Source organism: Salvelinus namaycush, chromosome 24 (assembly GCF_016432855.1).
Source record: "Salvelinus namaycush isolate Seneca chromosome 24, SaNama_1.0, whole genome shotgun sequence".
Classification (NCBI taxonomy): Eukaryota; Metazoa; Chordata; class Actinopteri; order Salmoniformes; family Salmonidae; genus Salvelinus; species Salvelinus namaycush.
In genome coordinates this window covers 25,544,409-25,572,316 of record NC_052330.1, presented here as the reverse complement: position 1 = coordinate 25,572,316, position 27,908 = coordinate 25,544,409, and the positions used below count along the sequence as shown (strand labels likewise).

The window sequence follows — 27,908 nt, the reverse complement described above, 5'->3', positions numbered from 1 at the left end:
GGTACATGCGTGTGTGACCATCCATGTGTGTGCATGCATGCGTGTGTGTGACCATGCATGTGTGCGTGCATGCATGTGTGACCATCCATGTGCATGCGTGTGTGACCATCCATATGTGTGGGTACATGCGTGTGTGACCATCCATGTGCATGCGTGTGTGACCATCCATGTGTGTGGGTACATGCGCGTGTGACCATCCATGTGTGTGCATGCATGCGTGTGTGACCACTAATGTGCATGCGTGTGTGACCATCCATGTGTGTGGGTACATGCGTGTGTGACCATCCATGTGTGTGCATGCATGCGTGTTTGACCACTAATGTGCATGTGTGTGTGACCATCCATGTGTGTGCGTGCATGTGTTTGACCATCCATGTGTGTCAAATCAAATTTTATTGGTCACATACACATGGTTAGCAGATGTTAATGCGAGTGTAGCGAAATGCTTGTGCTTCTAGTTCTGACCATGCAGTAATATCTAACAAGTAATCTAACAATTTCACAACAACTACCTTTTACACACAAGTGTAAAGGAATTAATCAGAATATGTACATATAAATATATGGATGAGCGATGGCCGAACGGCATAGGCAAGATGCAGTAGATGGTATAGAGTACAGGATATACATATGAGATGATTAATGTTGGGTATGTAAACATTATATAAAGTGGCGTTGTTTAAAGTGACTAGTGATACATTTATTACATCCAATTTTTTATTATTAAAGTGGCTAGAGATTTGAGTCAGTATGTTGGCAGCAGCCACTCAATGTTAGTGATGGCTGTTTAACAGTCTGATGGCCTTGAGATAGAAGCTGTTTTTCAGTCTATCGGTCCCAGCTTTGATGCACCTGTACTGACCTCGCCTTCTGGATGATAGCGGGGTGAACAGGCAGTGGCTCGGGTAGTTGTTGTCCTTCATGATCTTTTTGGCCTTCCTGTGACATCGGGTGCTGTAGGTGTCCTGGTGGGTAGGTAGTTTGCCCCCGGTGATGCGTTGTGCAGACCTCACTACCTTCTGGAGAGCCTTACGGTTGTGGGCGGAGCAGTTGCCGTACCAGGCGGTGATACAGCCCGACAGGATGCTCTCGATTGTGCATCTGTAAAAGTTTGTGAGTGTTTTTGGTGACAAGCCAAATTTCTTCAGCCTCCTGAGGTTGAAGAGGTGCCGTTGCGCCTTCTTCACCACGCTGTCTGTGTGAGTGGACCATTTCAGTTTGTCCGTGATGTGTACGCCGAGGAACTTGCACGTGCATGCGTGTGACCATCCATGTGTGTGCGTGAATGCGTGTGTGACCATCCATGCGACAGGGTGATTGCTGCCTTTTACTCACTCATGATATCGTTGCATGAAGTTTAGTCCACAGGCTGGTAGAGAATATTAAACTAGTGGAATATAGGTTGAGTTTGCATGAAGTGACCTCGACCTAGGTCTCTGCATTCTTCGTGCCAACTGACGCATGAGGTGGAGACCTCTTCACTTCTGGCATTCTGAAGATTGTTTGGCAGCCAGGCACCAATGAAAGTCATGCACTGTAAGCAGTGGTGTAAAGTACTTAAGTAAAAATACTTGAAAGTACTATTAAGTAGTTTTTTGGGGTATCTGTACTTTACTATTTATATTTTTGACAACTTTTACTTTTACTTTACTACATTCCTAAAGAAGTGTATGTACTTTTTACTCCATACATTTTCCCTGACACCCAAAAGTACTCATTACATTTTGAATGCTTAGCAGGACAATAAAATTGTCTAATTCACACACGGATCAAAAGACCATCCCTGGTCATCCCTACAGCCTCTTATCTGGAGGACTCATTAAACACATGCTTCATTCGTAAATTATGTCTGAGTGTTGGAGCGTGCCCCTGGCTATACACAAATAAAATTAAAACAAGAAAATTATTCCATCTGGTTTGCTTAATATAAGGACTTTGAAAGGATGTTGATACTTCAGCATGTTTTACCAATTACATTTACTTTTGATACTTAGTATATTTCAAACCATATACTTTTAGACTTTTATTCAAGTAGTATTTTACTGGGTGACTTTTACTTGTCATTTTCTATTAAGGTATCTGTACTTTTAGTATGACAATTGGATACTTTTTCCACCACTGACTGTAAGCTACGCTTTCTCTAGCACACCAATTTATGTCATTCAGAAACACTTTGGTTTTGAATCACAGAGAAGCCTTTTCTATTCCACTTCCATTGTCATGTCGTCAAACTAATATTGTTATAATGCAGCGTTTCCCAAACTCGGTCCTCGGGACACCAAGGGGTGCACATTTTCTTTTTGCCTTGCAACTAAAATAATCAACTCATTATCAAGCTTTGATTACTTGAATCAGCTGTGCAGTGCAAAAACCAAAACGTGCACCCTTTGTGGTCCCCAGGACAGAGTTTGGGAAATGCTGGAATAATGTCTCTCACACATCCTGAAATTAGGGCTGGAAATAGACTATGGTTTTGGAGCTCAAAATGATAACCATATAAATAGAATGATTAATAGTAATAAAATGCTTAATTATCCATTAGTCTCCCACAGTGGCGATTTTAGCATGTAAATCTTGGTGGGGCAAACAAAAAACATAATTTTTTAGACGCATGCCAGCAAAACTACAACACAACTCATCACTAAACAATACATTAGTTTCCCTATAATGGTGACAAACAGTGCCCACAAACTGTTAGGGCCTACATAAAGCTGTCCCAACAGCAGAGCTTTCTTTTCAGCACCATTGAATAAATCCTTACCACTGCTACACTTGGCTATCAGCGGAGCCTTGTCTGGTAGCAAAAAAGTTAATTCAGCCTCATTTACTGCCTTTAAAAAAAACATAGCTTATATGACTGACTTGCTTAAAAGGTTTTATGAACACTGTGTCCCGAAGGGCAAAGCGCTGAGAGTCTAAGGTGGAATCAGCTCCTAACCCTCACATAATCTCAATCTTAATAAAACATTCGCTCATAAAACACAAGACCTCTCACAGACATACTTTACCTAAAAACCTACATGTCACCCAATCAAAACAACACAATGCTGTGGGATCCGAAGACAGATAGGTGTGTCCCAAAGCATAACACTGACCAAGGTGACCCTTATTTCAATAAAGTCAAGGTTTAGAGTTAACATTGAGTCAGGTCAAGTGGTCAGGAGTGCTTAGGGGCAAATTATACCTGGAATGTCTCCTACGACCACCCTGACCACCTGTATAAGACTTACAGTACATCTCCCTATAGGGGTGGTGAGGTTCAGAATTACGCTTCAGTTACGTAATGTGAATGTATAGGCCTGAGTGAAATAAAGTATGTGGTATACAGGTTAGGAATTGGGCAAGGTCTGACCCTTAAACAGGTTAGGAATTGGGCCAGGTCTGACACTAAAACAGGTTAGGAATTGGGCAAGGTCTGACGCTGAAACAGGTTAGGAATTGAGCAAGGACTGATGCTGAAACAGGTTAGGAATTGGGCAAGGTCTGATGCTGAAACTGGTAGATCAGTGGCAACCTGTCATTCAGTGCAGGTAGGGCAGAGCCTGTTTAGCAAAAAAATAAATAATCTATGAGTTAATAAAGCCTCATACAAACATGGTCTCATTTTTGCTTTCTTGAGTAAGGCAGCTCTAAAATGCAGGTGTTTCAACCTAGCTCCGTGCTTTCTGTGGTGGTGGGGCAGCCAGCAGAACATATGGATCGTAGGGGTTGGTAATGTTCTCTAGTTGCGCCGTGATTGGCTCAGTGTTCTGCCACTCATCGGGACACTACGTCACCACAAAATCTATGGGGAGAGCTCCAAAATTCAAGCCCCTTGGGTGCTGCCATAGATTTACATTAGAAGTGCCCAACCATGAAGGCTCAAGGTCATTGGCAACAGATAAAATTACGTCAAATTACATTATATCTGCCGTAGCTTTGATTGGACTGATCATGTCAACATCATACTTTCAAAATCTTAGCTAGCAAGCTAGACAAGCAGTCATCATGAATCACGTGAATCAGGAAGTGAAAAATCTGAAATCGAGGCTCTGTTCCAGGGCCATCCTATTCAATTGCTTGAAATCTATGGATATACATGCACTTCATACGCCTTCCACTAGATGTCAACAGGCAGTGGAAGGTGGAATGGGGTGTCTAGCTTGATCTGAGGTCGAACAATGGCTCTTGGAATGACGTGACCACAATTTCCTTTGTCTACCAAGGCGCGGGAAGGACATCAGCATTGGCTTCTGAAAAGCGTTCGGTATAGACGGCTAATATCTCCGGCTTTGATTTTATTTGATACATGTGATAATATCATCGTAAAGTATGTTTTTTCAATATAGTTTTATCAGATTATTCAACGTTTATCGGGAGTTTTGGAGTTTTCCGTTCTCTGCGTTAGGTGAAGATGGACTTCTTCGCGCCACTTGGCTAGCTAAGGTTGCTAATTCGACAGGAGAAGAGGACATTTTAAAACCAAACAACGATTTATTCTGGACAAAGGACTCCTTGTACAAGATTCTGATGGAAGCTCAGCAAAAGTAGGAACCATTTATGATGTTATTTCGTATTTCTGTGGAAAATGTTTAGTCCTATTTTCCGCCCATTTTGCGGGCGCTGTCTCGCTATAACGTAAGCTGTTTGTTATGGTAAAGTTATTTTTAAAAATCTAACACGGCGATTGCATTAAGAACTAGTGTATCTTTCATTTGCTGTCCAACATGTATTTTTTAGTAAAGTTTATGATGAGTTCTTTGGTCAGATTAGGTGACTTTCCAAAATATCTCCGGATAATTTGGTGAATCGATGCTACATATTCACAACGTATAACCACGGTTTGCAGCTCAAAATATGCACATTTTCGAACAAAACATAAGTGTATTGTATAACATGATGTTATAAGACTGTCATCTGATGAAGTTGGTCAAGGTTAGTGATTAATTTTATATCTTTTGCTGGTTTTTGCGAATGCTATCTATGCGGTGAATAAATGCGGTTGTGTGTTTGACTATTGTGGTAAGCTAATATAATGCTATATTGTGTTTTCGCTGTAAAACACTTAAAAAATCTGAAATATTGGCTGGATTCACAAGATGTTTATCTTTCATTTGCTGTACACCATGTATTTTTCATAAATGTTTTATGATGAGTATTTAGTTATTTCACGTTGCTCTCTGTAATTATTCTGGCTGCTTCGGTGCTATTTGTGATTGTAGCTGCAATGTAAAACTATGATTTATACCTCAAATATGCACATTTTCGAACAAAACATAGATTTATTGTATAACATGTTATAAGACTGTCATCTGATGAAGTTGTTTCTTGGTTAGTGACTAATTATATCTCTATTTGGTCGGTTTTGTGATAGCTACCTATGCGGTAAAAAATATGCGGTTGAGTCTTTTGCTATTGTGGTTAGCTAATAGAAATACATATTGTGTTTTCGCTGTAAAACCTTTTAAAAATCGGAAATGATGGCTGGATTCACAAGATGTGTATCTTTCATTTGCTGTATTGGACTTGTGATTTCATGATATTTATATGCTAGTACTTACTTGTGGCGCTATGCTAGGCTATACTAGTCAGCTTTTTACTGATGAGGATGCTCCCGGATCAGGGATGGTGATGAAGTAGAGGTTAATGCAACCGCTGTGTCAGATTTTAAAAAAACTTTACGGAAAAAGCAAACCATGCAATAATCTGAGACGGAGCTCAGAACAATAGTCAAATTAGCCGCCATGTTGGAGTCAACAGAAACCAGAAATGACATGATAAATATTCCCTTACCTTTGATGATCTTCATCAGAATGCACTCCCAGGAATCCCAGGTGCACAATAAATGCTTGATTTGTTCGATAATGTCCGTTATTTATGTCCAATTAGCTACTTTGGTTAGCGCGTTTGGTAAACAATTCCAAAGTCACGAAGCGCGTTCACTAAAACCTGACGAAATGTCCAAAAGTTCCGTAACAGTCAGTAGAAACATGTTAAATGATGTATTAAATCAATCTTTAGAATGTTGTTAAAATAAATTTTAAATAATGTTCCAACCGGAGAATTACATTGACTTCAGATGAGCGATGGAACGGAGCTCCCTCTTATGTGAAGGCGCATGGTGAAAGAATGGTCACCTCATGGCAGTGGTGACTCATTCCTCTCTCCTTCGGCCCCCCTTCACAGTAGAGTCATCAGACAAAGTTCTACAGACTGTTGACATCTAGTGGAAGCCGTAGGAAGTGAATACTCATTCATATATCGCTGTGATTTCAATGGGATCTTGGTTGAAACTCGACCAACCTCAGAATTTCCACTTCCTGTTTGGATTTTTTCTCAGGTTTTTGCCTGCCATATGAGTTCTGTTATACTCACAGACATAATTCAAACAGTTTTAGAAACTTCAGAGTGTTTTCTATCCAATACTACTAATAATATGCATATATTAGTAACTGGGACTGAGGAGCAAGCCGTTAATTTGGGCACCTTTCATCCAAGCTACTGAATACTGCCCCTGCAGCCATAAGAAGTTACACAAGATATCCCGAATGTTTGTGATGAATATCGTGTAGCATGTGGGCAATTCCACAGTAACGGAATTATGCTGAGACTCAGATTTTTTACCCTAAAATGTATGCCAAACAAAAAACATTGATTTCAAAGTTTAATAAACCATACAACTCTATGCAGTAGCATTACTTTGAACAATTTACACAGAAAATGTCACAAAACATGTTTACTGGAAGAATTTTGCAGATGCAAAGTTCGGTAACAGAAATACGGTGAAGTCTCAACCACGTTTTCCAATAAACCCTATTAAATATATGCTCTGAATTTGACTTTGAAAAAAACGTTTTGTTATTGAACTAGTGAAGTGGATTTACACTCGGTAACAGAATTACGGTAACGGAATTACATCACGGGTCCATGATCTGTACTAAACAGAAATGCATAATTATGGATATGAATGTCTTTCTCTTCATGGTGATGTATCTTGAATAGGTACACAAAGTTAGAAATATGCAATGTCATCCTTTACATATATGGGTATTATTCTACACACTGGCTGTTATTCTAATGAGCTCCTCCCCCAAACAAGACCAAATTTGGTTGATCCAGAACAGACCCAATCTGAACCCATTATAGATGTCTATGTTACACAACTTTATTAGACATCACAGTACAGCACAGTAGAGCACAGCATTGTGCAGTACAGCACAGCACATCACAGTACAGTAGAGTACAGTACAGTAGAATATAGTATAGTACAGTATAGTTCAGTACAGTACATTAAATACAGTACAAACAGTACATTATACTGTACTCTAGTATGCTCTACTGGACTGTACTGAACCCTACTCTACTGTACTGTGCTTCACTGTACTGTGCTTTCCAAACTTGTGAAACATAGACATCTATGATTGGTTCAGATTTGGTCCGGTCATCAATCATGGACGTCTATGTTTGGGACTGGACCAAAAATCAACACCTTTGGACGTTGAAATCAAGGCGCATGTGCGTACCGATAGTTTGCATGGGGTGTGAGTAGCTCAGTTTTGTACCTGAAAAACTGTGGTTATATGTAGAAACCAGACAACAAAGTTTAAATCAATCCTCTAAAATAGATAAATCAACATATCCCCAAGCAACTGGGAAAGTGTGAGCAATCAGTTATGTACAACAGCAAACCAATCAGTTGGTAAAGCGTGGCAGCGACACGAATCCAAAAAGCCATGGCTTCCCCCAGAGGAAAAGACAAGGATCAATTTGGAGATGAAAACGAGAGTAACGAACAGTTAAAGGCTATCCAGGAAAACATCGCTAAAATGCTCTCAGTGCACACCAAAACAAACTAACTGGTACAATTTTTATTATAAAAGTAGATTTGCTCGAAAAGAAAGTAGAGGCTATCGTGTCAGACACGCACAAACAAGGTGTGCGCATGAACGAGCAACACAACATATTTGCCTTTTGGAAAACAAAGTTACAAACTTTAGAAGACAAATTGGACCAGCAAGAAAACAGAATGAGACTAAACAACATAAGAATATTGTCCTTACCAGAAAACAAGGAAGAATGAGACCTTTCCAGCTGCATGGCCAAACTGATATCAGAGGAACTTGACGTGGATATAGATCTGGTGAAATATCAACATAGGATCGCCGTGAAAAACAGAAGAATGCTAAATACCCACGTATGGTCATCTTCAAACTGTGGAACTATCAGACCAAAATAAACATTCTGAGGGCACAGGAAGAAAGGAGATCAAAATCCACGGAGGGTCCATTCGACCTGTCTGCTAGGCTGAGAAAGAGACGCAAGGAATACATTCCGATCAGACAGTCACTGGAGGAAAAAGGGATCAAGTCTCAGCTCCGCTTCCTGGCAGTGCTGTGGGTATGGAAGGGAACACAAAGGATGAAATTCACAAGCCCCCGATGAAGCCCTAATCAAGCTACAAGAAACCTTCCAGTTGAAGTAGGAGATCCCCCTGCTCTGAGAAGTCGGAAAAAACGATAAGCGCATTAGGCTACATTTTTTATTTGTGTTATTTAACCTAATTTATTTACATACAATGATGCCTAAGACCAGCTTATCGTAAGTTGAGACAGTGTCCTTTCTCCCTCCTCCCAATACAATCTATACTCTACTTTCCACAAGTAACTGTTCTTCTCTATGAAGTAATGATAGAAGTAGCCGTTGCCAATGGGCTATATGGACACTGAAACGACAATACAAAGGGGGACATATAGCATGTACTGTATGTCAATAACTGTTCTATGGATGTGGTCCCGTGTGGCTCAGTTGGTAGAGCATGGCGCTTGCAACGCCAGGGTTGTGGGTTCAATTCCCACGGGGGGACCAGGGTTCAATTCCCACGGGGGGACCAGGATGAATATGTATGAACTTTCCAATTTGTAAGTCGCTCTGGATAAGAGCGTATGCAAAATGTGCGTGCGTGTGGGAGTGTAGGTGTGTATATGTGTGTGTTTGTGTATATGAATGGGATTGTGAAGGAAGAGTGAGGGATGAAGAATGTGAATATGTGTAAGAGGGTGGGAGAGAATGGCTATGTGGATGCATAGGGTATATGTTGGGCGGGATTGAATGAGAATGTGTGAGTAAGACGATGGATGGATGTGTCTGAGTGGTAGGGAGGGTGGGAAAAGATGGGAGGTTGGTTCTGAATAAAAGCCAAAGTAATATTTGTGAAGGCCAAAACATTTATTTCTATTTTTAGAGGGAGAGAAACACTGGGCCAATTGTGCGCCACGCTATGGGACTCCCAATCACGGTCGGATGTGATACATAATAATACTTTTTGTTGTATTATTTGTTTTGTCTTTTCTGATGGATTATACTGAAATTGCAACCAATCACGGCCAACCTAACTAAGAAATACATTTGGTGATAGAATTCTCCCCCTTTCCTCCTTCTAGGAAAGTCTATTATCCAGCTACCTGCTAATAGCCATAATGGCGCTGTACAACGTGACCGTGTGTGTTTGAAAGAGTATTTTCCAGTAAGCAACAATTTGTTTACCTTCATTATTAAACTTTGTTCCAATATTTCTGTAATTCAGTGATATTTATTTCCATAGTAATTTGTTCTAAATCCATAACTAAATAAACATCGGCATTTTGAAAGAGTATTTTTATCATTATTTTATTAACGAAAGCATAAAGATGCTGATGAAGAAATACAGTACTGCACAGTATATGCTTTTATACATTTGGATAATAAAGCATTTAAAGCTTCTTCTCTGTATACATCAATGATGTCGCTCTTGCTGCTGGTGAGTCTCTGATCCACCTCTACGCAGACGACACCATTCTGTATACTTCTGGCCCTTCTTTGGACACTGTGTTAACAACCCTCCAGACGAGCCTGAATGCCATACAACTCTCCTTCCGTGGCCTCCAATTGCTCTTAAATACAAGTGCATACTACTAATACTAAATACTAAATGCACGTTCTTCAACCGATCGCTACCTGCCCGCCCGTCCAACATCACTACTCTGGATGGTTCTGACTTAGAATACAGTGGGGAGAACAAGTATTTGATACACTGCTGCTTTTGCAGGTTTTCCTACTTACAAAGCATGTAGAGGTCTGTAATTTTTTATCATAGGTACACTTCAACTGTGAGAGACGGAATCTAAAACAAAAATCCAGAAAATCACATTGTATGATTTTTAAGTAATTAATTTGCATTTTATTGCATGACATAAGTATTTGATACATCAGAAAAGCAGAACTTAATATTTGGTACAGAAACCTTTGTTTGCAATTACAGAGATCATACGTTTCCTGTAGTTCTTGACCAGGTTTGCACACACTGCAGCAGGGATTTTGGCCCACTCCTCCATATAGACCTTCTCCAGATCCTTCAGGTTTCGGGGCTGTCGCTGGGCAATACGGACTTTCAGCTCCCTCCAAAGATTTTCTATTGGGTTCAGTTCTGGAGACTGGATAGGCCACTCCAGGACCTTGAGATGCTTCTTACGGAGCCATTCCTTAGTTGCCCTGGCTGTGTGTTTCGGGTCGTTGTCATGCTGGAAGACCCAGCCACGACCCATCTTCAATGCTCTTACTGAGGAAAGGAGGTTGTTGGCCAAGATCTTGCGATACATGGCCCCATCCATCCTCCCCTCAATACGGTGCAGTCGTCCTGTCCCCTTTGCAGAAAAGCATCCCCAAACAATGATGTTTCCACCTCTATTCTTCACGGTTGGGATGGTGTTCTTGGGGTTTTACTCATCCTTCTTCTTCCTCCAAACACGGCGAGTGGAGTTTAGACCAAAAAGCTCTATTTTTGTCTCATCAGACCACATGACCTTCTCCCATTCCTCCTCTGGATCATCCAGATGGTCATTGGCAAACTTCAGACGGGCCTGGACATGCGCTGGCTTGAGCAGGGGGACCTTGCGTGCGCTACAGGATTTTAATCCATGATGGCGTAGTGTGTTACTAATGGTTTTCTTTGAGACTGTGGTCCCAGCTCTCTTCAGGTCATTGACCAGGTCCTGCCGTGTAGTTCTGGGCTGATCCCTCACCTTCCTCATGATCATTGATGCCCCACGAGGTGAGATCTTGCATGGAGCCCCAGACCGAGGGTGATTGACCATCATCTTGAACTTCTTCCATTTTCTAATAATTGCGCCAACAGTTGTTGCCTTCTCACCAAGCTGCTTGCCTATTGTCCTGTAGCCCATCCCAGCCTTGTGCAGGTCTACAATTTTATTCCTGATGTCCTTACACAGCTCTCTGGTCTTGGCCATTGTGGAGAGGTTGGAGTCTGTTTGATTGAGTGTGTGGACAGGTGTCTTTTATACAGGTAACGAGTTCAAACAGGTGCAATTAATACAGGTAATGAGTGGAGAACAGGAGGGCTTCTTAAAGAAAAACTAACAGGTCTGTGAGAGCCGGAAATCTTACTGGGTAGTAGGTGATCAAATACTTATGTCATGCAATAAAATGCAAATTAATTACTTAAAAATCATACAATGTGATTTTCTGGATTTTTGTTTTAGATTCCGTCTCTCACAGTTGAAGTGTACCTATGATAAAAAATTACAGACCTCTACATGCTTTGTAAGTAGGAAAACCTGCAAAATTGGCAGTGTATCAAATACTTGTTCTCCCCACTGTATGTGAACAACTACAAATACCTAGGTGTCTGGTTAGACTGTAAACTCTCCTTCCAGACTCACATCAAACATCTCCAATCCAAAGTTAAATCTAGAATTGGCTTCCTATTTCGCAACAAAGCATCCTTCACTCATGCTGCCAAACATACCCTTGTAAACCTGACATCCTACTGATCATCGACTTCGGCTATGTCATTTACATAATAGCCTCCAAAACTCTACTCAGCAAATTAGATGCAGTCTATCACAGTGCCATCCGTTTTGTGACCAAAGCCCCATATACTACCCACCACTGCGACCTGTACGCTCTCGTTGGCTGGCCCACGCTTCATACTTGTCGCCAAACCCACTGGCTCCAGGTCATCTACAAGACCCTGCTAGGTAAAGTCCCCCCTTATCTCAGCTCGCTGGTCACCATAGCAGCACCCACCTGTAGCACGCGCTCCAGCAGGTATATCTCTCTGGTCACCCCCAAAACCAATTCTTCCTTTGGCCTCTCCTTCCAGTTCTCTGCTGCCAATGACTGGAACGAACTACAAAAATCTCTGAAACTGGAAACACTTATCTCCCTCACTAGCTTTAATCACCAGCTGTCAGAGCAGCTCACAGATTACTGCACCTGTACATAGCCCATCTATAATTTAGCCCAAACAACTACCTCTCCCCCTACTGTATTTATTTATTTATTTTGCTCCTTTGCACCGCATTATTTCTATCTCTACTTTGCACGTTCTTCCACTGCAAATCTACCATTCCAGTGTTTTTACTTGCTATATTGTATTTACTTCGCCACCATGGCCTTTTTTTTGCCTTTACCTACCTTATCTCACCTCATTTGCTCACATTGTATATATACTTATTTTTCTACTGTTTTATTGACTGTATGTTTGTTTTACTCCATGTGTAACTCTGTGTTGTTGTACGTGTCGAACTGCTTTGCTTTATCTTGGCCAGGTCACAATTGTAAATGAGAACTTGTTCTCAACTTGCCTACCTGGTTAAATAAAGGTGAAATAAATATAAAAAGCATTTTGAAGATATAAGCCACCTGCATTTGTTTATTAGGCTATAGCAGAACAGCAGAACGGTCCGTATGGACCTTGCTGTGCCTGTGAGCAGTTGGTCAAGTTCTGTTGACAGAAGAGGAATGGAAACGTCAGGGTGAACCGACGACCTGATGAACCCGCCAGGTATGTTGACTCTGCCTGTTGGAAGTGGAGTTCCAGAGCTCACAGGTGCCTGGCATGGATTGTGACTCCATCTCGTTCCTCGCCCTCTTCAACGCGTCATCCTCTGCCTGACATTCCACCAATGCCGCCTAGCTCTGGACCAATGCATCAGCTGTCGCCCATATCTCTGCCCTCAGATAATGTTTCTCTTTCTGCTGGTCTGCCTTCAATGACTCGATCTCGGTCTTCAAAGTTTGAATCTGATCCATGTGCACCTTCATCAGATGAGCAGAATGGTACCGCCCTGAGCCCCCATCGATTACAGTGGCCTATGAACAGGTACAGTAGGCGACAATACTGTAAAGTAGGCCTAATAATGCTAAAAAGAATGCTTAAATAAATCAACTACTGGTCTTTACTGAATGCTGCACATTTTTACATTGTATTCCATATCCAGCAAGACTATTCAAGCCATCGACTCACTGATGAATGAAGATGATGAGCGATCGGCAAAGTCCATCTGTAATCTGCTGGCATCATGGCACAACATCAACATCACTCTAATCACAGTCAGAAGACAGGTGAAGAAACTTGCGTGGACTTATGGAAAGGCTCGGTAAGACATGTTTTATATATATATATCATTTTTTTCAGAACATTAGAAACTTATTTGGGATCGGTGTCCTGTCCACGGGATGGTTGAGCTTACAAAGGCTTTGCGATTAGCATGAGGTTGTAAAGTAACAAGAACATTTCCCAGGACATAGACATTTCTGACATTGTCAGAAAGCTTAAATTCTTGTTAATCTAACTGCACTGTACAATTTACAGTAGCTATTACAGTGAAAGAATACCATGCTATTGTTTGAGGAGAGTGCACAATTTTGAACATGAAAAGTTATTAATAAACAAATTAGGCACATTTGGGCGGTCTTGATACAACATTTTGAACATAAATGCAATGGTTCATTGGATCAGTCTAAACTTTGCACATACACTGCTGCCAACTGGTGGCCAAAATCTAAATTGCACCTGGGCTGGAATAATACATTATGGCCTTTCTCTTGCATTTCAAAGATGATGGGACAAAAAAACGTTATTATATTTTACCAGATCTATTGTGTTATATTCTCAAATCAAATCAAATGTATTTATAAAGCCCTTCTTACATCAGCTGATGTCACAAAGTGCTGTACAGAAACCCAGCCTAAAACCCAAAACAGCAAGCAATGCAGGTGTAGAAGCATGGTGGCTAGGAAAAACTCCCTAGAAAGGCCAGAACCTAGGAAGAAACCTAGAGAGGAACCAGGCTATGAGGGGTGGTTAGTCCTCTTCTGGCTGTGCCGGGTGGAGATCTCCTACATTCCTTTCAAATGGTACCAAGAATATGCATATCCTTGCTTCAGGGCCTGAGCTACAGGCAGTTAGATTTGGGTATGTCATTTTAGGGATAAAAAAAAGGGGGGGGCAGATCCTTAAGACGTTTTTACAATGTGTGTTCACTTGTTTTGTACTGTTCTGTAGTTTTGACCCGATGATTCGTCTGACAAACGAAGAACTTTGCGTCCTGTAGGCCCAGGCATCGATCAAAGCTGGCGAGACATTCAATGATGTCATCTTGACAGACGAATCAACCGTGGCCCTTGAGCAATTTGCTCAAAATTGCTACAGAAAAAAAGGAAAGTCAAGCAAGCCGAGTCCTAAGCATCCTCTCAAACTCCATGTTTGGGGGGCAATTTCTTGTCAGGGACCAGGCGAATATTTGATTTTTGATGGTAGGTTTGGCTATTTACAAATCAAAGGTACATAAAATGTTGTAGCCTACACTGCACGGAATGCTATGTGTTCCACAATAATTCACTGTTGCTTCCTTTTTCAGGTATCATGGCTCAAAATTTATTTGAGGAAGAAATCATCGAGAGATATGCTGGATCCTATGTCAGAGGTGTTTCTGGGACCACATCATTTCTTTCAAGGTAGGATTATAGCAATATTTTGTTATGTTTAGGCCTATGTACATGTATATTTCTAGTATTGTTGGCTGTTAGGCTTAATGTCTGCATTTGGAGAAGAAAAAAAGACAACGACCCAAAACACACTGCCACCCGGGTTTGCATTGCAAATTAGGGCATAAACTGGGTCAAGACGCCAGCAGAGTAAGTAGACCTTTATGAAGTAAAATAAAGGTAAAATAAAAAGAAACAAATAAAATACCTACAACACCTACAGTAGTCCTACAGTATATCTAAAAATGTTTTTTTAATCTCTACATGTAGGTCTCCTGATTTAAACCCGATCGAACTTGTTTGGCATCAACTGAAATCATTCATCCATATCTCTGCCAAGCCTACAAGCAAAGATGAATTGATCAAGGCCATCAAGACGGTTTGGCTAAAGAAATTGACGATACTACAATGTGTTAGGTTCTAATTCTCAGAGGAAAAACTTGATGGACACTATGAAAGCTTAAACCAAGTTTATTCTTCCCCGAGGGTCAATACAGCTCCATGTAGACAAAGACATTGTTCACACAAGCACTGATATTTAACCCTTTCTCCATGCTGAGTCTCCTCCTACACATCTGTACAAACATTGTATCTTTATTGCTTAACATGCCCCGTTGTGACCACAATGTACCGAAATCATGAACTACTCCAAATGCATATCGAGAATCAGCGTATATTGTTACATTCTCCCCTTCTGACAACCTACAGGCCTCAGCTAATTCATGTAACTCCGCCCCCTGGGCTGACACCGAAGCTGGCAGTAGACCAGCCTTCATTATTCCCCTGTCATCACACACAGCGTACCCCGTTACTCTCTTCACTTCTATGGTCATGTAACTAGAGCCATCTGTATACAATACTTGTCCCGATTCCAATGCTGCCTCTTGCAAATCAGGCCTAGGCTTTGGAGTAATCTTATCTGGGTCACATGTATGCGATTCACCCTCCCCAGGCAACGGCGTTAACGACGCTGGAGTCAAAGCACCAATCTTATGAAATTGTAGATTTTCCACATTTAACGTTATCTCCTATTTTGTCCATTTGTCCATTTGCACTAGTAACATGTTGTGCTTTCCTGCTGTTAATTATTAATAAGTGCAACATGGTTGTGAACGGAATTGCAGAATCTCCACATGAGACCTGGACGGAGTCTGAGGACAAAGTGAGGGAAATTATTTTAGAGAAATTGAGGATGGACCACAGGAAGATTGAGGTGGAGCGAGCCCACAGGACTGGAAAACCCACCACCGGCCCAGGTGACAGGCCCAGGCCGATAGTGTTCAAGTTCCTGAGGTTCAAGGACAAGGTAGCTGTTCTGGAAAGAGCCAAGAACTTGAGAAGAACGTATCTCTTCCTCAACGAGGACTATCTTGAAGCTGTGGGCCAGAAGAGGAAATAACTTATCCTGGCCATGAAAGCTGCTGGAGCCCGTGGGGACATTGCTTACATCCGCTATGACAGGCTCATTGTCCACCCTCCCTCCCAGAAGACTGGAAGGGATGAGAGAGCCAAGCCTATGGTTTCGTAGCTTCAACCCCGCAGAACACACACACACACACACACACACACACACACACACACACACACACACACACACACACACACACACACACACACACACACACACACACACACACACACACACACACACCATTTGATCAATGGACTGCTGAATGTATATTCTTTCTTTTGCTTTGTTTGCTCTTTTCCATATTATGTCTATCTCTGAGAAGCTACCCAGGAAATGGTTAAAAATAGCCCATATTAATATATGTAGCCTTATAAATAAGGTTCATGAAATCAATAACTTGCTAACATCAGATAACATTCATATATTAGCCATTTCTGAGACTCACTTAGATAATTCATTTGATGAAACAGCAGTAGCAATACAAGGATATAACATCTATAGAAGAGACAGAAATGCTTATGGGGGAGGTGTTGCTGTATATATTCCGAGCCATATCCCTGTAATGCTTAGAGAAGATCTTATGTCAAGTGTTATTGAAGTGCTCTAAAGCCTTTTCTTTTGGGGTGTTGCAATAGGCCACCAAGTGATAACAGTCAATATCTAAATGCTTGATAGTGTATATGATGTAAACAGAGAGGTCTACTTTCTTGGGTACCTGAATATTGACTGGTTTTCATCAAGCTGTCCACTCAATAGGAAGCTTCTCACTATAACCAGTGCCTGTAATCTGGTGCAGGTTATTAAACTACCTTCCAGGATTTTACCAACACTACAGGAACAAGACCACAAGTTCCAAAAACTGGGCCTAAAATAATGTATAAGAGATCATACAAAAGATTTTGCTGAGACTCTTAAGTGGATGATGTTAAAAATATTTGTTGGTCTGATGTGATTAATAAGGAGCATCCAGATGCGCACTTGATGAATTTATGAAATGTCTTCTGCCAATTATTGATAAACATGCACCTGTTAAGAAGCTGACTGTTAGAACTGTTAAGGCTCCATGGATTGATGAGGAATTGAAGAACTGTATGGTTGAAAGAGCTGGGTCAAAAGGCATGGCTAATAAGTCTGGCTGCACATCTGACTGGCTGACTTACTGCAAATTGAGAAATTATGTGACTAAACTCAACAACAAAAAATAAGAAACTGTATTATGAAGCCAAGCGCAATGATATAAAGAATGACGGGGAAAAAACGTTAAATTAAATTATGTCCAGAAAGACCAATAATTGGCAACGTGGGAAAAAATTTGCAGGAAATGCCATCAACGAACAGTGAGACATCAAATTCATGCATAAAAAAATTAATAATGAAAGAAAAGCATTGCAAGTTTGAATTTTGTAAAGTTAGTGTGGGAGAAGTGGAGAAATTATTGTTATGGATCAATAATGACAAACCTCCTGGCATTGAAAACTTAGATGGAAAGCTACTGAGGATGGTAGCTGACTCCATAGCCACTCCTATGTGTCATATATTTAATCTGAGCCTAGAGGAAAGTCTTTGTCCTCAGGCCTGGAGGACATTCAAAATAATTCCGCTACACAAGAGTGGTAAAGCGGCCTTTACTGGTTCTAACAGCAGACCTATAAACTTGCTGCCAGCTCTTAGCAAACTGTAGGACAAAAATGGTGTTAGATCAAATACAATGCTATTTCACTGTAAACAAATTAACAACAGACTTTCAACATGCTTATAGAGAAGGGCACTCAACATGTACTGCACTGACACAAATGACTGATGATTGGTTGAAAGAAATGGATAATAAGAAGATTGTGATAGCTGTACTGTTAGATTTCAGTGCAGCCTTTGATATTATTGACCATAACCGGTTGTTGAAAAAACATATTTGTTATGGCTTTTCAACCTCTGCCATATAGTGGATTCAGAGCTATCTATGTAATAGAACTCAGAGGGTTTTCTTTAATGGAAGCTTCTCTAATGTCAAACATGTAAAGTGTGGTGTACCGCAGGGCAGCTCTCTATTCCCTCTACTCTTTTCTATTTTTACCAATGACCTGCCACTGGCATTAAACAAAGCCTGCGTGTCCACGTATGCTGTATACGCATCATTTACCACAGTTAATGAAGACACTGGAACCCTTAACAAAGAGTTGCAGTCTGTTTTGGAATTGGTGACCAGTAATAAACTGGTCCTGAACATCTCTACATCTAATAGCATTGTATTTGGTACAAATCATTCCCTAAATTCTAGTCCTCAGCTGAATCTGGTAATTAATGATGTGGCTGTTGAACAAGTTGAGGAGACTAAATTACTTGACATTACCTTAGATTGTAAAAACATGGTCAAAACATATAGATTCAATGGTTGTAAAGATGGGGAGAGATCTGTCCATAATAAAGAGATGCTCTGCTTTTTTGACACCACACTCCAAAAAGCAAGTCCTGCAAGCTCTAGTTTTGTCCAGTCGTGTGGTCGTGTGCTTCAAGGAAAGACATAGTTAACCTGCAGCTTGCCCAGAATAGAGCGGCACGTCCTGATCTTTATTTGTAATCAGATATATATATATATATATATATATGATATAAATACTATGCTGACAGTCTCTCTTGGCTAAGAGTTGAGGAGAGACTGACTGTGTCACTTGTTCTTTTTATAAAAAACATGAACGTGTTAAAAATCCCAAATTGTTTGCATAGTCAACTTACACACAGCTCTGACACACACACTTACCCCACCAGACATGCCACCAGGGGTCTTTTCACAGTACCCAAATCCAGAACAAATTCAAGAAAGCGTACAGTATTATATAGAGCCATTACTAAATGGAACTCCGTTCCATCAAATATTGCTCAAATGAACAGCAAACCTGGTTTAAAAAAACAGATGAAGCAACACCTCACTGCACAACGCCTCTCCCCTATTTGACCTAGATAGTTTGTATGTATTGATATGTAGGCTACGTGTGCCTTTTTTAATAATTGTTTTATTTTTATTCTTTATAGTTATTTATTTACAGTGCCTTCAGAAAGTATTCTGACCCCTTGAGTTTTTCCACATTTTGTTAGGTTACAGCCTTATTCTAAAATGTATTAAATAGTTTTTTTCTTCATCAATCTACACACAATACCCCATAATGACATAGCAAAAACAGGTTTTTAGATTATTATTATTTTATTTTTTTAAGAAATGGAAATATTACATTTACATAAGCATTCAGACCTTTTACTCAGTGCTTTGTTGAAGCACTTTTGGAAGCGATTACAGCCTCAAGTCTTCTTGGGTATGATTCTACAAGCTTGGCACACCTGTATTTGGGGAGTTTCTCACATTCTTCCCTGCAGATCCTCTCATGCTCTGTCAGGTTGGATGGAGAGCGTTGCTAGACAGGTATTTTCAGAAGATGTTCGATCGGGTTCATGTCTGTGCTCTGGCTGGACCACTGAAGGACATTCAGAGGCTTATCCCGAAGCCACTCCTGCATTGTCTTGGCTGTGTGCTTAGGGTCGTTGTCCTGTTGGAAGGTGAACCTTCGCCCCAGTCTGAGGTCCTGCGCGCTCTGGAGCAGGATTTCATCAAGGACCTCTCAGTACTTTGCTCCGTTTATCTTTGCCTCAATCCTGACGACTAGTCTCCCAGTCCTTGCTTCTGAAAAACATCCCTCAAAGCATGATGCTGCCACCACCATGCTTCACCATAGGGATGGTACCAGGTTTCCTCCAAATGTGACTCTTGGCATTCAGGCCAAAGAGTTAAATCTTGGTTTCAATCAGACCAGAGAATCTTGTTTCTTATCGTTAGAGTCTTTAGGTGCCTTTTGGCAAACTCAAAGCAGGCTGTCATGTGTATTTTACTGAGGAGTGGCTTCCGACTGGCCGCTCTAACATAAAGGCCTGATTGGTGGAGTGCTGCATATTTTTTTTATTTCACCTTTATTTAACCAGGTAGGCTAGTTGAGAACACGTTCTCATTTACAACTGCGACCTGGCCAGGATAAAGCAAAGCAGTGCGACACAAACAACAACACAGAGTTACACATGGAATGAACAAAACATACAGTCAATAACACAATAGAAAAAAAGTCTATATACAGTGTGTGCAAATGAGGTAAGATAAGGGGGGTAAGGCAATAAATAGGTCATAGTGGTGAAATAATTACAATGTAGCAATTAAACACTGGAGTGACAGAGACTGGAGTGATAGATGTGCAGAAGATGAATGTGCAAGTAGAGATACGGGGGTGCAAAGGACCAAAATAAATAAATAACAGTATGGGGATGAGGTAGTTGGATGGCCTATTTACAGATGGGCTATGTACAGGTGCAGTGATCTGTGAGCTGCTCTGGCAGCTGGTGCTTAAAGTTAGTGAGGGAGATATGAGTCTTCAGCTTCAGTGATTTTTGCAATTCGTTCCAGTCATTGGCAGCAGAGAACTGGAAGGAAAGGCGGCCAAAGGAGGAATTGTCTTTGGGGGTGACCAGTGAGATATACCTGCTGGAGCGTGTGCTACGGGTGGATGCTCCTATGGTGACCAGTGAGCTGAGGTAAGGCAGGGCTTTACCTAGCAAAGACTTATAGATGACTTGGAGCCAGTGGGTTTGGCGACAAATATGAAGCAAGGGCCAGCCAACGAGAGCTTACAGGTCACAGTGGTGGGTAGTATATGGGGCTATGGTGACAAAACGGATGGCACTGTGATAGACTGCATCCAATTTGCTGAGTAGAGTGTTGGAGACTTTTTGTAAATGACATCGCCGAAGTCAAGAATCAGTAGGCTAGTCAGTTTTACGAGGGTATGTTTGGCAGCATGAGTGAAGGATGCATTGTTCCGAAATAGTTTCTATTCTAGATTTAACTTTGGATTGGAGATGCTTAATGTGAGTCTGGAAGGAGAGTTTACAGTCTAACCAGAAACCTAGGTATTTGTAGATGTCCACATATTAAGTCAGAACCGTCCAGAGATCTGATGCTGGACGGGCTGGCAGGGGCTGGTAGCGATCGGTTGAAGAGCATGCACTTTGTTTTACTTGCATTTAAGAGCATTTGGAGTCCACGGAAGGGGAGTTTTATGGCATTGAAGCTCATCTCAAGGTTAGTTAACACAGTGTCCAAAGAAGGGACAGTAGTATGCAGAATGGTATCGTCTGCGTAGAGGTGGATCAGAGACTCACCAGCAGCAATAGCGAGATCATTGATGTATACAGAGAAAGTCGGCCCGAGAATTGAACACTTTGGCACCCCCATAGAGACTGCCAGAGGTCCGGACAACAGGCCCTCCGATTTGACACACTGAACTCCATCTGAGAAGTAGTTGGTGAACCAGGCGAGGCAGTCATTTGAGAAACCAAGGCTGTTGAGTCTGCCGATAAGAATGTGGTGATTGACAGAGTCGAAAGCCTTGCCCAGGTCGATGAATAAAGCTGCACAGTATTGTCTCTTATCGATGGAGGTTATGATATCGTTTAGGACCTTGAGCGTGGCTGAGGTGCACCCATGACCAGCTCGGAAACCAGTTTGCATAGTGACGAAGGTACGGTGGGATTCAAAATGGTCGGTGATCTGTTTGTTCACTTGGCTTTCGAAGACCTTAGAAAGGCAGGGTAGGATAGATATAGGTCTGTAGCATTTTGGGTCTAGAGTGTCTCCCCCTTTGAAGAGGGGGATGACTGCCGCAGCTTTCCAATCTTTGGGGATCTCAGACGATACAAAAGAGAGGTTGAACAGGCTAGTAATAGGGGTTTGCAACATTTTTGGCTGATAATTTTAGAAAGAGAGGGTCCAGATTGTCTAGTCCTGCTGATTTGTAGGGGTCTAGATTTTGCCGCTCTTTCAGGACATCAGCTATCTGGATTTGGGTGAAGGAGGAATTGGAGAGGCTTGGGCAAGTTGCTGTGGGGGGTGCAGGGCTGTTGACCAGGGTAGGGGTGGCCAGGTGGAAAACATGGCCAGCCGTAGAAAAATGCGTATTGAAATTCTCAATTATCGTGGATTTATCGGTGGTGACAGTGTTTCCTAGCTTCAGTGCAGTGGGCAGCTGGGAGGAGGTGCTCTTATTCTCCATGGACTTTACAGTGTCACAGATCTTTTTGGAGTTTGTGCTGCAGGATGTAAATTTCTGTTTGAAAAAGCTAGCCTTAGCTTTCCTAACTGCCTGTGTATATTGGTTCCTAACTTTCCTGAAAAGTTGCGTATCGCGGGGGCTATTCGATTCTAATGCAGTACGCCACAGGATGTTTTTGTGTTGGTCAAGGGCAGTCAGGTCTGGAGTGAACCACGGGCTATATCTGTTCCTGGTTCTACATTTTTTGAACGGGGCATGCTTATTTAAGATTGTGAGGAAAGCACTTTTAAAGAATAACCAGGCATCTTCTACTGATGGAATGAGGTCAATATCATTCATACCGGGGTTGTCCTCCTGGAAAGTTCTCCCATCTCCACAGAGGAACTTTAGATCTCTGTCAGAGTGACCATCGGTTTCTTGGTCACCTCCCTGACCAAGGCCCTTCACCCCCGTTTGCTCAGTTTGGCCGGGTGGCAAGCTCTAGGAAGAGTCTTTGGCGGTTCCAAACGTCTTCCATTTAAGAATGATGGAGGCCACTGTGTTCTTGGGGACCTTCAATGCTGCAGCCATATGTTGATACCCTTCCCCAGATCTTTGCTTCGACATAATCCTGTCTCTGAGCTCTACGGACAATTCCTTCGACCTCATGGCTTGGTTTTTGCTTTGACATGTACTGTCAACTGCGGGACCTTATATAGACAGGTGTGTGCCTTTCCAAATCATGTCCAATCTGTTTAACTTCTTAAGGCTAGGGGACAGTATTCAGAAGTTTGGATGACTGTGAAACTGCCCGTAACTCAGGCCCAGAAGCTAGGAAATGCATATGGTATTATTGGATAGAAAACACTCTCAAGTTTCTAAAAACTGTTAAAATAATGTCTGTGAGTATAACAGAACTGATATGGCAGGCGAAAACCCGAGGACAAACCATCCAGAAAAACAAATTCAGCCCACCATTGATTACTATGGCTGTCATTTTTAATATGAAAGAAATACCTCCCAGATTGCAGTTCCTAGGGCTTCCACTAGATGTCAACAGTCTTTAGAAAGAGTTTCAGGCTTGTTTTTGGAAAAATTAGCTAGAATTTGTAGTTTTTCTAAGTGGCTCCCACTTTGTTGTTTATCTCCAATAATGACAATAACTATTCTCCATCTTAAATTTGATAGTTTATTTACGTGTTAGGCTACCTGAGGTTTGATTAGAAACGTTGTTTGACTTGTTTGGAGAAGTTTATTGGTAACTTTTGGGATTCATTTTGTATACATTTTGAAGGAGGGAAACCGGTGGATTATTGAATGAAGCGCGCCAGCTAAACTGAGTTTTTGGGGATATAATGAAGGACTTTATCGAACAAAACGACCATTTGTGATGTAGCTGGGACCTTTTGCAGTGCCAACAGAAGAAGATCTTCAAAGGTAAGTGATTTATTTTATCGCTATTTCTGACTTTCGTGCGCATCTGCCTGGTTGGAAAATGTTATTAATGCTTTTGTGTGCTGGGCGCTGTCATCAGATAATCGCATGGTGTGCTTTCGCCGTAAAGCCTTTTTGAAATCTGACACAGCGGCTGGATTAACAGGTGTGCCTTGTTAAAAGTTAATTTGTGGAATTTATTTCCTTAATGTGTTTGATTCAATCAGTTGTGTTGTGACAAGGTATGAGGGGTATACAGAAGATAGCCCTATTTGCTAGAAGACCAAGTCAATATTATGTCAAGAACACTCAAATAACCAAAGAGAAACGACAGTCCGTCATGACTTTAAGAATTGAAGGTCAGTCAATGCTGAACATTACAAGAACTTTGAAAGTTTATTCAAGTGCAGTCACAAAAACCATCAAGCGCTATGATGAAATTGGCTCTCATGAGGACCGCCACAGGAATGGAAGACCCGGAGTTAGCTCTGCTGCAGAGGATAAGTTCATTAGAGTTACCAGCCTCAGAAATTGCAGCCCAAATAAATGCTTCACAGAGTTCAAGTAACAGACACATCTCAACATCAACTGTTCTTAGGAGACTTTTTGAATCAGGCCTTCATGGTCGAATTGCGCCTAAGAAACCACTTAGGAGAGTGCTGAAGAGTGATGGAGTGCTGCATCAGATGACCTGGCCTCCACAATCACCCAGCATCAACCCAATTGAGATGGTTTGGGATGAGTTGGATCGCAGAGTGAAGGAAAAGCAGCCAACAAGTGCTCAGCATATGTGGGAACTCCTTCAAGACTGGTGGAAAAGCATTCCAGGTGAATCTGGTTGAGAGAATGCCAAGAGTGTGAAAAGCTGTCATCAAGGCAAAGGGTGGCTATTTGAAGAATCTCAAATATAAAATATATTTTGATTTGTTTAACACTTTTTTTTTACTACATGATTCCATATGTGTTATTTCATAGTTGTGATGTCTTCACTATTATTCTACAATGTAGAAAATAGTACAAATAAAGAAAAACCCTTGAATGAGTACATGTTCTCAAACTTTTGTCCGGTAGTGTATGTCAATGGTGCCCAGCTGTCAATGAATTTAGAAGGTGAGATGATGATAAAAATGATTTCACAGTCCAGATCCGTCTACAGTTGTATGATATTCAGACACAATGCGAGCCAGAATACCTCCTGAGGTGGTAAGGAAGATCTGACCACAATCAGACCACGATGCCTCAATCGTCTACACCTGTCTGAAAATGTTGGTGGTCATGGGTCCTTTTACATGGAAATGACTATGTGTAACCAGCTTAACTTGACAAAGAGACTTTATTTGCCATTTGTCCCACAGAGAAAGTATTACATGATTCCATATGTGTTGTTTCATATTTGTGATGTCTTCACTATTATTCTACAATGTAGAAAATAGTACAAATAAAGAAAAACCCTTGAATGAGTAGGTGTTCTAAAACTTTTGACCGATATTGTATGTCAATGGTATTATATTAGAAAGTGCTTTTTATGCCCTCTGGCATTTACTATCCATCTAATTTTCTACATGACTACTATCCAACCGCATACGAATTAGGCAGGAGTGATATCTTTTGCACAAATTGGATATCTGCTCAGGTGGTGATTGGAGGATGTAGATGTTATGTTAAAGTAATGAAATGTCTTATGAATGGTATATATTCTATGCGACTGTAAGTGGAGGGATCCACATGTGATCAAGGGGGCAACAGGTTATTTTGATCTATAATGTCTGATTACTGAGATAACTAACCTGTTGCCAAGCGTGTGTGTGTGTGTTGTTATTTAGATTGTGTGTATAGTGTCCAATAGAGCTATTTTAGTCCCCAACAGTGAAGACTTCACTAGCAGTCAACAACAGGGATACCTTCCTTAATAATTGGTCATGATAACCTGCTGTACAGAGGCAATTTTATCATATAAATCTTGGTGGGGTAAAAAAAAAAAAAATGGGATGCATGCCAGCAAAGCCATTACACAACACAACCCTAAACAATACATTAATAGCACTATAACGGTGACAAACGGTGTCCACAAACTGTTAGGGCCTACATAAAGCTGTCCCAACAGCAGCCCCAACATCTTGCCACTGCTACACCTGGCTATCAGCGGAGCCTTGTCTGGCAACGAAACACCTTATTTTCTGCCTTTTAATAAATATGTCTGACTAGCTTTAACAAATGTGGTTTCTAATGACTATTGAGATGTACAAACTATGGCATAAGGGGACAACAAGCGGATAAGAGGCAATCCGTAATTTCGATTAGACATTATGGAGCAGGCGACGATGGACGTAGTCAATATAACTATTTATTTGGCACTTTTGAAATGTACAGCGACAGAACTCAGAACATAGGCCATTCTTACAGTGTTCTCCCTGTACACCAAGTCAGAACCGTAGGATAAATAAAGGGGGCATATAAGCAGACAATGAAAGCTCTTACAATATTCAATGATAAAATTTCTCTAAAACAGGTTATAGGCTACATATGCATCACCAAGTCAGAACAGTAGGCGAAATTGAGAGGGGTAAATAGACCAAATGATTCGGCTGCTGCACATGGGCTACTAACATCTTACTACACAACATACACTTAGTATTACTTTCTTAGCTACAGTATACATATCTCCCTGGCATATTACATCATTTTTGCAGCAGCATACAATACATTTTTGGACTCACCTTGTTGTGCTGTGCTCACTTGAACAGGAAGTTGGCGCGGCGGTCCTTTATGGGCAAATTTTGTCATAAAAGTCTGGCATTCTCTGGATTTATGGTGCTTTCAAAACAATTGGGAACTCTGATAAAAACAAGGTTGAATCATGATGACGTCAATAATCTTCAGGTCGTAGCACCAAGAAAGAGGCCGGATTCAATTCTGAGTTGTTGAACTCACTGAAGTCAAGTTTTCGCAGTTCCGAGTTAACTGTTGTTTTGAGCACGGTTGAATGTTTATCATTTTAAACTTGGAAAAGAGCCCCTTAATCCTAGAATTGGGACCACACAGCCACTGTCACTAATTCCTTCCAAACCACTCGTTGTTGAATTTGCGATTTCCAACTTGTTGTGTAATGTTTATGTCCAATGGCCGATGAGCACCAATTCATTTTATCTATAATTTCTCTTCATTATTTCTCTTCATATGACAAAGATTAAAAAGGATTTGCCAGTAGATTGTCGACTTGATTCATGATGATGACTGCTAGCTAATATTTTGAAAGTATGATGTTGACATGATCAGTCCAATCAAAGCTACTGTACATATAACGTAATTTGATGTCATTTTATCTGTGGCCAATGACCTAGAGCCTTCTTGGATGGGCACATCTAATGTAACTCTATGGCAGCACCCAAAGGGCAACATTTTTCGAGGTCTACCCTTAGACTTGGTGGTAACGTAGTGTCCCCATGAGTGACAAAACACTGAGACAATCATGGCGCAACGCTCTGTATTTTCTGCTGGCTTGCCCCACCACCACAGAAAGCACTGAGCTAGGCTGAAACACCTGCATTTTGGAGCTCCCATACTCAAGAAAACAAAAAAGAGACCATGCGGGCTTTATTAACTCAATGATATATATGTGACACGTTTTAATGCCCAATTTCTTTATTTTCTTTTAATACTTATTTAGCTAAAAATGTGGGGCTCAATGTGCCTTGAATGACGAGTGGTCACTGCTGCTATATGATAACCTGCTGTATGAAACATTTAGCTTACCATAATCAGCCATAGATAATTACTGTTATTATTACCCTAATCATAATCAATCAAATGTATTTATGTAGCTCTTTTTACATCAGCAGATATACAAAAACCCAGCCTAAAACCCCAAACAGCAAGCAATGCAGATGTAGGCGAATTACATGGGCATCCAGCTCCAATACTCTCTGTAACAGACAAAAGGACATACAGATGAGTAAATATGGTATGTCTGAAGTACTGGAAGTAGTGTTGCATACATACCTCTACAAAGTCATGTCGCATATTCTTGACTCTGTCAGAGTTTCTCTCAAATGGCACCTTGTAAAGTTGTTTCATCGTCACTCGGTGCCGTTGGAGGATGCGTTGTATGGTCGACAGGCTTACAGCATTGATTTTGTTAAATATGGTGTCATTATTCAAGATATGCTCTCTTATCTCTCGAATCCTAATTGCATTGT

General features: G+C 41.1%; 1 protein-coding gene across 1 annotated transcript in view; it reads left to right on the top strand.

Annotated features, from left to right (window-relative positions):
* opn8b (opsin 8, group member b) overlaps nt 1-27,908 on the top strand; it is a 50,199-nt gene that overhangs the window by 5,828 nt on the left and 16,463 nt on the right. The window lies entirely within an intron of this gene.